Here is a 10,196-nt window from a genome sequence, read left to right as displayed (position 1 = left end):
CATTTCCACTGTGACTAAATAATCTGTAAGTTTCTCCAGACGCTGAAATTGATTGAGTTAATACAGACCTTTCTACAGGCACAGCTTCCAAAGATATCTCTTAGCCTCAGGCAAAGTCCTGACAGTATGATATTACTCAAAGCTCTGTCTTCAGTACCAGCCCACCTACCCTCACATTCATTCACCTGAGAGGTTGATGGAGGATGGGGGTGTCACTGAACACCCACTGCTGACTTAAGTCTTAGGTCCATGTTTGATTTTATCAAAACTCTTCAGGCCTGTTACAGTGCTAAGAGCATTTGCCTTGGCAAGGGGCAAGCCAGATTCAAGTCCTGGGGCGTCTAATTACCTACTGCATGACCGTAGGCAAGTTACATAGCTCCTCTACAGTTGTAAAAATAGGAATAATAATAGCACTTACCTCAGGGGATCGATTAGAGGCGGTAATGCAGGCTGCTCACTGAGGATGGAATGGGCACAAAGCTAAGACTTGGCAAATGACAAGTCTTATCATTGTTTTGGTCCCTAAACGCCTCACCATCAATTTCTTCTCATTCATCAGAAAAGCCTTTGCCAGGAAAAAAAACAAAAAACAAACAAACAAAAAAAACACTGTATTTATAAAAAACATGCACAGAGCATAGTAAATGATCATAAGGATATGATGGGAGGAGCAGTGGGGATGGGAATCTCTGAGGGATTTCCCCCAGGACAAAGGAGTCCATGGACGGTCACAGACACTTACGTCCAGAAGTTTGACTGCCTATAGCTCTTAGCATCCCGGCCACAGGCTGTGGGCGGATGTGGAAACTGTAAGGGATGGAGAAGCTCACTGGGACTAGAGAAGACCCTGGAGAGAGGCAGGAGGAACTGCTGAAAGTCAGCCTGAGTTTCACCTTCACTCATTCATTCATTCAGTTTGTCCATCCGTCCACCCATCCATCCCTCAGCTATTTCATGAGCTCTCAACCACATGCCCAGCTCTGAGGAGTCAGACCGCAGTTCCTGTCCAGGAGCTCAGTCTATTTGGGTTGGATTTTTTTTTTTTTTTTTTTTTTTTACTTTTAAAAGTTGCATTCTTCACAAAGCAGATGATGAACAAACTTTTTTCTTTGTTCCTTTCAGTGTGCGCAAAGTAGTGTGACAGTTCCCCACCCCCCAGACAAAAAGAAAAAAAGAAAGGAAACACTTTACTAAGTAGTAGGGAAAATAGAAAAAACAAACAAACAAAATACAAGGAACATGAAATCAGTCCGGTCTTTCTCCTTTCCTTTTCCTACACAGCTGGGGGGAGTGTGCTGAGCTCCCCAGTGCCCACACTGAGAAAGCTGCTTGGGGTGGGGGGGCTGCTCCCAGCCCAGCCCTCTAGCTCAGGAGGAGGCGGCTGGCTGTCCTTCGATAAACAGGGCCCTGACAATTCTCAAGTTTGACACCTGGGGGAGTATTTTCCCTCTCTGGTCCTCACTAAAGGGAGTTCTTGCCTTCTCCCTTCACAGCCGCTTCTTCTTGGCCCACAAGTCTTAGACAGAACTGGTCGGCTTCCTCCCATGATCCTCTCCTGCCAAAGACATGGAAACACAGTGGCCTTTTCTCTCCCTCCTTAGGGTTTCTACATGGCCGTGGGGGCCAGGCTTTCAGTGGTAAATGTTGGATTAGTCCCTTTCTCCTGTTTTGGAAAGATTTTGCTTCTGAGAATATAATATTGCCTGGAAATAAAGAACAAGGAGAAGCGGGGGGATGGGGGGGAGGAGAAGAAAGATGGGGGAAGGAGGGGGAGGGAAGAGAAGGGGGCTGGGGAAGAAGCAGGAGAAGAAAAAGGAGAAGGAGAATTAGGAGGAGGGAAGGAAGAGGTCTTTACATGCATTTTAAAAGCTTTTTATTTTGGGGCACCTGGGTGGCTCAGTTGGTTAAGTGTCTAGCTCTTGACTTAGGCTCAAGTCACGATCTCACTGTTGGTGGGTTTGAGCCCCACATTGGGTAGTACAGAACCTGCTTCGGATTCTCTCTCTCTGCCCCTACCCCGCTTGCTCTCTCTCTCTCAAAATAAATAAGTAAATTAAAAAAAAAATTTTTTTAACTTTTTATTTTGAATTAGTTACAGATACGCATGCAATTGTAACATGTAATGTTGAGATCCCAATTCCCTTTTCCCAGTTTCCCCCAGTAGTAACGTTTTATGGAACTACAGCTTACTATCACAATTTGGAAATTGACAGTGATACCATCTGTGAACCTTATTCTCATTTCCCCAGTTTTACAGGCACTCGTGTGTGTGTGTGTGTGTGTGTGTGTGTGTTTCATTCTACACATTTTATCAAATGTGTAAATTTATGTGCCCACCATCAAGCTCTAGAACGGATTCCTTGAAGGATTCCTTGTGCTGCCCTAGATGGCCACAACCAGCCCGCCCTCCACTTCTGACCACCACAAATCTGTCCTTTAGCTCCATAAACTTGCCCTCCCGAGACTGCAATCTAAGTGGACTCGTATAATATGTAACCTTTTGAGACTGGCTTTTTTCTTGGGAGAGTCATCCAAGTAGTTATGTGAATCGAGAATTGCATCCTTTGATTGCTGAGGAGTGTTCCGTAGTTTAACACTAACCTTAAAAATAAATGTCAGTGATTTTACCAGCAAAAAATGGGTTTAACTGAGTATAGCAGAGAATTACAATTCAAGACTTGCAAAGTCATAGGCAACTCCAACAAACAAAGGAGGGAAACACTATGGAGAAGAAGGAAGAGGTTGGGAAGGGTTGTTTTGAATGAAAGTCCACTGGAGGAAAGCAAGACAGGGTGATGACGGCCTCTCATTGGCTGAGCTGCCGGGATGGTCCATTTCTTTTAGGAGATGCAGTGTCCATCTTTTCCCTGTTTGGACCTGTAATGGATGATTCTTTCCTGTGGGTGATCCTCCTTTTGGGGTCTGCAGTTGACGATTCTTCCTGTAATTGGCATTGAGTGGTCCTGCTCCCTTTCTAGCCTCCCCACTCCATGGTAGCGATACTACACCACAGCTTAACATTCGCTTGCTAAAGGACATCCAGGCTGTTTCCAAGTTCTAGCTATGACAAATAAATCTGCTATAAATATTCATGTTATGGTTTTTGTGGGAACATGTTTTCATTCCTCTGGGATGGATGCCCAAGAATGCCATTGCTAGGTTGTATGCTAAGTTGTATGTTTAGTTTTATAAAACAATGCCAAACTGCTTTCTAAAGTGGCTGTACCATTTTACATTCCCACCTCCAAAATATGAATGGCCCAGTTTCTCTGTATCCTCACCAGCATTTGGTAGTGTCACTTTAAAAAAAAAATTGGGGGTGAGGAGCCAAGATAGTGGAATAGCATGGAAGTCTTTTTTGTGTCTCATATCCATGAAATACAATCAGATCAACACTAAACCATCCTGCACACCTAGAAAACTGATTTGAGGAAGGACACAACAATCTGCACAACCTGAACCACAGAACCCAGCAGGTACGCAGCTCGGAGAGTTGAACTGGGGGAGAACAGAAGCCGCAGAGGGCAGGGAGCTGTTTCTGTTTGCAGAGAGAGGACGGAGACTGGCGGGGGGGGGGGGGGGGGGAGCGGTATACGGGAAAAGCATCCCCACAAAAGCAGCTGGAGAGAAAGCGGAAAAATGGAAGCAGCCGCAGGGACTGAACCAAAAAGGGAGAAAGGAGAGGGTTTAAATTCTATTAGGACTAAAAACAGCGCAGAGGCTGAAACGGCGCAGCTCCATACCTGGTGGTGCTCTGGTGGGAAGGACGAATCCCCAGGAGCAGAGCGGAGTCCAGGGTTCTTCGGGCCACACGGAGAGAGGCAGTTCCCCCACTGGGAGGACATCAAGTAGAGGCTGTGTGGGTCCCCCAAAGGCAAGGCCCCAGTGGACCCGGGAGAACCACCACGTTCGCTGGCGCTGGAACGAGGTCGTTAAGGGTGAAGCCTGGTGCCAGGTGTGTGTTGTGGTTTTCCGTAAATCCCGTAAATCCCAGAAACGCTGCTGCTACACGATCCCGGGAACTTTTTCTAGGGCGGGCCGGCACCCGGCTGCAGTCTCTGGGCATCAGCAGCAGCCCGGTCCTGTGAACGATCCTGGGTGTGGCCGGCACCCGGCCAGTGCTGGGTGAGACCCTCCAGCTGAGGAGCAGAACGGGTCAAAGCCGCAGTCCCTCAGAAGTGAGGGGTCGGGAAAAACAGCCGCATCTGAGACGGAACTCAGGAGGGAAGTGCTGCCTGGCGCTTGGTCACAGACAGTGTAAAAACAGGGAGTGAATGGAAGCTGGAGACAAAGGATGGATGTGCGATTGCTGACCGGGGAGAACAGAATTCAGGTACTACAGACCGGGCGGCTGGGTGACGCCATTTAACCGCTCCCGCGCATGCGCATATGCACCTACAAGCGCCACAACAATCCGACTCAGTAAGCCAAGCAGCGCCATCTAGTGGAGAAGGAGCCGTTACACTAAGCCCCGCCCAACTGGGCCAACCTCGCTCTTCAGGAACACAAGTCCCTCCGCCTGCTTACTTTATGGACTATAAATCGCTTCCTAGTTTGACTTCTAGGGGAAAACGAAGAAATTTCAATCGTATTTCAGTCTGTTCACTGGTCCATCTTTCCAGTTTTCTTTTTTTTTCTCTTTTTCATTTTGTTTCTCATTTTTTAATACAGAAAGAGAAAAATTTATTTTTATTTTCAATTTTTATTAAAAATACTTCTCTTTACTTTTTTATACTATATATTTTACTTTTGTGTAATTTTTTCAGATTCTATTTTACTTCCATCATTTCATTTTATTCTATTTCAGTGTGTTCATTTTTTCAAAATTTCAAACGATTTCCTTTTTTTTTCTTTCCCCTTTTTTCTCTAATCTATCAAGCCCCTTTCAACACCCAGACCAAAACACACCTAGGATCTAGCATCATTTATTTGACTTTTGTGTGTGTGTTGTTTTTAATTTTTTAATTTTAATTTTGTAATTTAACTTTTTATTTTGATTTCTTTTTTTACCTCATTAATTCCTTTTCTCCCTTGAAAATGATGAAATGAAGGAATTCACCCCAAAAGAAAGAGCAAAAAGAAATGACAGCCAGGGACTTAACCACCACAGATACAAGCAAGATCTCTGAACCAGAATTTAGAATCCCGATAATCAGAATACTAGCTGGAGTCAAAAATAGATTGGAATCTCTTTCTGTAGAGATAAAAGAAGTAAAAGCTAGTCAGGATGAAATAAAAAATACTGTAACTGAGCTGCAATCTAGAATGGATGCCATGGCGGCAAAGATGGATGAGGCAGAACAGAGAATCAGCGATATAGAGGACAAACTTAAGGAGAAAAATGAAGCAGGAAAGAAGAGAGAGACTAAGGCAAAAGAGCACAATTTAAGAATTAGAGAAATCAGTGACTCTAAAAAGGAACAACATCAGAATCATAGGGGTCCCAGAAGATCTTGGTTGCAGCAACTTCTTACTCAACACATCTTCAGAGGCAAGGGAAACAAAAGCAAAAATGAACTATTGAGAACTCATCAAAATGAAAAGCTTCTGCACAGCAAAGGAAACAATCAGCAAAACTAAAAGGCAACCGACAGAATGGGAGAAGATATTTGCAAACAACATATCAGATAAAGGGTTAGTATCCAAAATCTATAAGGAACTTATAAAACTCAACACCCAAAAACCAAATAATCCAGTGAAGAAATAGGCAAAAGACATGAATAGACGCTTCTCCAAAGAAGACATCCAGATGGCCAAGTGACACATGAAAATATGCTCCACATCACTCATCATCAGGGAAATACAAATCAAAACCACAATGAGATACCACCTCACACCTGTCAGAATGGCTAACATCAACAACTCAGGCAACAACAGATGTTGGCGAGGATGCGGAGAAGGAGGATCTCTCTGGCACTGCTGGTGGGAATGCAAACTGGTGCAGCCACTCTGGAAAACAGTATGGAGGTTCCTCAAAAAATTAAAAATAGAACTACCCTATTGCAATTGCACTACTAGGTATTTATCCAAGGGCTACAAGTATGCTGTTTCAAAGGGGCACGTGCACCCCAATGTTTATAGCAGCACTATTGACAATAGCAAAGTATGGAAAGAGCTCAAATGTCCATTGACAGATGAATGGATAAAGAAGATGCTGTGTGTGTGTGTGTGTATACATATATATATATATATATATGTATATATATATATATATGTACATATATATATGTACGTATGTGTATATGTATATGTATATATGTATACACACACACACATACACACAATGGCGTACTATTTGGCAATCAAAAAGAATGAAATCTTGCCATTTGCAAGTATGTGGATGGAACTAGTGGGTATTATGCTAAACGAAATTAGTCAGTCAGAGAAAGACAAATATTATATGACTTCACTCGTATGAGGATTTTAAGACACAGAACAGATGAACACAAGGGAAGGGAAGCAAAAATAATATAAAAACAGGGAGGGGGCCAAAACATAAGAGACTCTTAACTATGGAGAACAAGCAGAGGGTTACTGGAGGGGTTGTGGGCGGGGGTTGGGCTAAATGGGTAAGGGCCATTAAGGAATCTACTCCTGAAATCATTGTTACACTATATGCTAACTATCTTGGATGTAAATGAAAATATAAATAAGTAAAAGAAAACAAAAAAAAAAGAAAAGAAAAATAAAAAATAAAAATAAAAATAAATTGGGGCTCTTGGGTGGTCCAGTTGGTTGAATGCCCAACTCTTGACTCAGCTCAGGTCATGATCCCAGGGTCTCTCTCTCTCTCTCTCTCTCTCTCTCTCTCTCTCTAATAAAAAGAAATTAGCCAATCTCATGGGTGTGCAGTAATATCTCATTGTGGTTTCAGTTGGCATTTCCTTAAGGCTAACATCTTTCCATGCACGTATTTGCCACCTGTTTATCCTCTTCAGTGAAGTGTCTGTTCATGTCTTTCCTTCATTTTTAATTCTATAGCTTGTCATTTTATTTCTGTTGAGTTTGGGAGGGGGGTCATTCTTTACGCATTCTAGAAAGCTACCACTTTGTCAAATGTCTGGTTTGTAAATGTTTTCTCTCCCATACCTTGACTTTTCACCCTCTTCACAGGATCTTTCACAGAGTGAAAGTGTTTAATTTTGTGTAAATCCAATTTGTCAACATTTCCTTCATGGATTGTGCTTTTGGTGTTCAGGCTAATAACTCTCTGCCTAGCCCTAGGTCCAGAAGATTTTCATCTATTTTTTTTTTCTGAAAATGTTATAGTTATACATTTCAGAGTTAAGCCCACGATTCACTCTAAGTTAATTTTTGGATAATGTGTGAGGTTTGGGATTTGGCGTTGGGTTTGATTTTTTTTGTTTTGTTGTTTTGTTATTATTGTTTTTGCCTACAGGTGTTCACTTAGGTGTGTTTTTAAAGGTTAATCCTTACTGTCACCTTTTGAAGTAGGTATTATCATCCTATTTCACAGACGGAGAAACCCACAGAGAGTTGGTAATGTTGACCAACGGCCAGTGGCCGGTAAGCGATGGGGAAAAAGCCAGGTTTTGAACGCAGGTCTAAGTGACTCACGAGTTCTTGCATTTAACCCCTCCCCCACTGCTGGATTCTATCCCTTCCTTTCTGGGACAGCCTAGCTTCCTGGGCTGGGTGTTCCAGCTTCCGACATACATTCCTTCATCTTGACCAGCCTGGCCCTCACCTCAGTACATAGGCTCACAGAGTTCGGAGCCTGCCAGAACCTGTCCAGGTGTCCTGTGTCATGTCTGCAGGGTGGAGAATGGGGACAGACTGGGGAACTTCCCTGTACGCAAAGAGCTTGTCATTCTGGTTTGGGGAAAGGCTCACGTTGGATTTCAGCATCTTCCAGAGGATTGCAGAACTGCTCGATCAGCTCGCTGGTGTGGGGGTGGTAGGCTGAAAATTTTTAGGCCCCCTAACACACACACACACACACACACACACACACACACACACACACACAAACACACACACTCATACACACTTTTCATATAATAACTCCAAGTCCAGAGAATTTCTGTCCCCCATCTGCCAAAATAAAATACATTGATAGAAGGCAATAGAAAGGACTCTCAGCATCTGGGGGCAAAATTCTTGTGGCTAGAGCATACTTCCTGCTCCTTCTGGGGGGTTCGTGTCATGGTCGGACCATACCCATCTTGTTCATTCCCATTCACGGTAGGAGCAGGCAGTTGAAGGTGGCGCTCTCCCTCCAGCTCTCTCCTCTCTACCTGCTGATTGCAGACTTCCCAGCCAGGCTGGCCCCAGGGATTTCTGCACTCAGACCTCTAGAAAGAAATATGCAGCTTCCAGATCTCCTTTGCCCCCTTCCAACTCCCTAAGCATCAACCCACTTAATGAGGGATCTAGTTCTTTGCTTCTATGACCTTAGTCTCAGGAAAGTCCTCTCCCCTTATGACTTTGTGTTGGGCTTTCGTCCCAGCCCTTGTGAGCAAGATAAAGGGAGAGGCACAAGCCAGTCTAATGACTCCAGTTGCTATGAGTAGGTGCATATATTTATTTTGCCAGATTCTTCAGAAGTCTCAGGGTTGCTTGAACCCACAGCTTGGCAGCTTCTGGTTTCTTGCTCTCCCTGGCCCAGGGGGAATTTCCCTGACTGGTTCAGGCCATTTGACCCTGGTACTTCCTCCGGTGGCCTCAGCAGATGGTGTTGAAGGGCAGAAATGTGGGGCCGAGTCGACCTTTCTCAAGGCCAGCGGGCTTTTCACCCTCCCAATCTCCATTCTCACCCACCCAGAAGATCTCCCGACCTCCCTGACAATAATGTCCTCCATCACCCTCCAAGCTTCCCCGTGGGACATTTCTTCTTGTCATTCTTGTCAGGGGCAGGCAGAGCTGCCCAAGAGGCAGTAAGTTCAGTTGTGCCCTGCCCTGCTCCAGCCAAAGCAAGTCACAAGCCTTCCTGTGACATCTTTGGGGTCCATGTCCTAATCAGGATGCAGATTCCATCCCATGCACACTCTTCTAGACCACAATTCTATTCCCCGATGTCCCCCTGTATTCTTAAAGGGCTACCCTCCTGCTCCTCCTGTGCCCACTGCTTCTCCTAGCCGACCTGGCTCTGAATGTCAACTTCCACTTAGTAGCTACATGGCCATTGACTACTTACTGTCTTCAAGCATAGTTTCTCCATCTGTAAGCAGGAAGACATTGCTCTCATAACCTTGTGGGTTATGTGGATTATCCTCTCCAAACGTTGTGGGCTCAAACAAGATCATACCTATGAAGTATGGACAGTAGGCAAAATTGATGCTGATCCTGGAACAAAGTTAATGCTCAATAGTGGCTATCATTGGTCTGTTTGACAGCTGTCCCTGGGCCCATCTCCTGTCCTTACCCTGCTTGCCAGAACTCAGTGTGGGGTTTGCACAGAAACTGTTATGCAAAGCTTCCTCTAGTGTCTCTACTCACCCATCACATCCCCACTGTTCCCTGGGAGTCTCATAGTGGTCGTGGGTGAGAGGCTCTACAGGTTTGGGCCAGAAGGAAAGCATTTCCTCCGTGGTAGGTGGGTTCCTTGAACTTGAGGTTGGTCACTCAGGGGGTTCCCTGTGGCCCAGCTGCAGGGGAGAAGTGACCTACCCTGCACTGTCCCATGACAGTTCCCCCAGAAGCACCTGCCCTGGGATGCCCCTGGAATGCACCTGCTTGTCTGTTCAAGCACTTATAATGTTCCCTGCTCTGTGGGTCTCTCAAGTGAGGGGACACTCCATGGACAGAGGACCCAGAGGAACCGCCAGGCTCAGTCCCAGGAAGCTGTCCTGACTCTTCGCTTGTATCCCCTAAACACGGACCAAGGTTAACTCTGCCTACAGGGAAAGCTCCCATCTTCCCAGCCAGCCAGGTTTGCCTCTGCGGGTGCATTTTCTCCCCTCCTTCCTCTGGTCTCTGCACTGAGCCCTGGGGCCAGATTTCTCCACAGCCCTGACACCGCTCTGAGCTGGTCCCACCTCAGGGATGGGGCCGGGGTCATGCTCCAGCTGTTCCCTGAGCCTCACCCCTGGTCACTGGCAACAAGCCACCCCAGTAGCTCGGCCAACGCGTACACCTCCCCATGGTCAACCCTAAATCAAATGCCAATCCCTCTGAAGGTGGGTGCGGAATACAGTGCCAGGAAGGGGAGCTCCCTGCAGACAGACACCCGC

Source organism: Puma concolor, chromosome D1 (assembly GCF_028749965.1).
Source record: "Puma concolor isolate L17-30 chromosome D1, mPumCon1.1.hap2, whole genome shotgun sequence".
Lineage (NCBI taxonomy): Eukaryota > Metazoa > Chordata > Mammalia > Carnivora > Felidae > Puma > Puma concolor.
The sequence above is the reverse complement of the archived record's forward strand: the minus strand, read 5'-3'. Positions refer to the sequence as shown.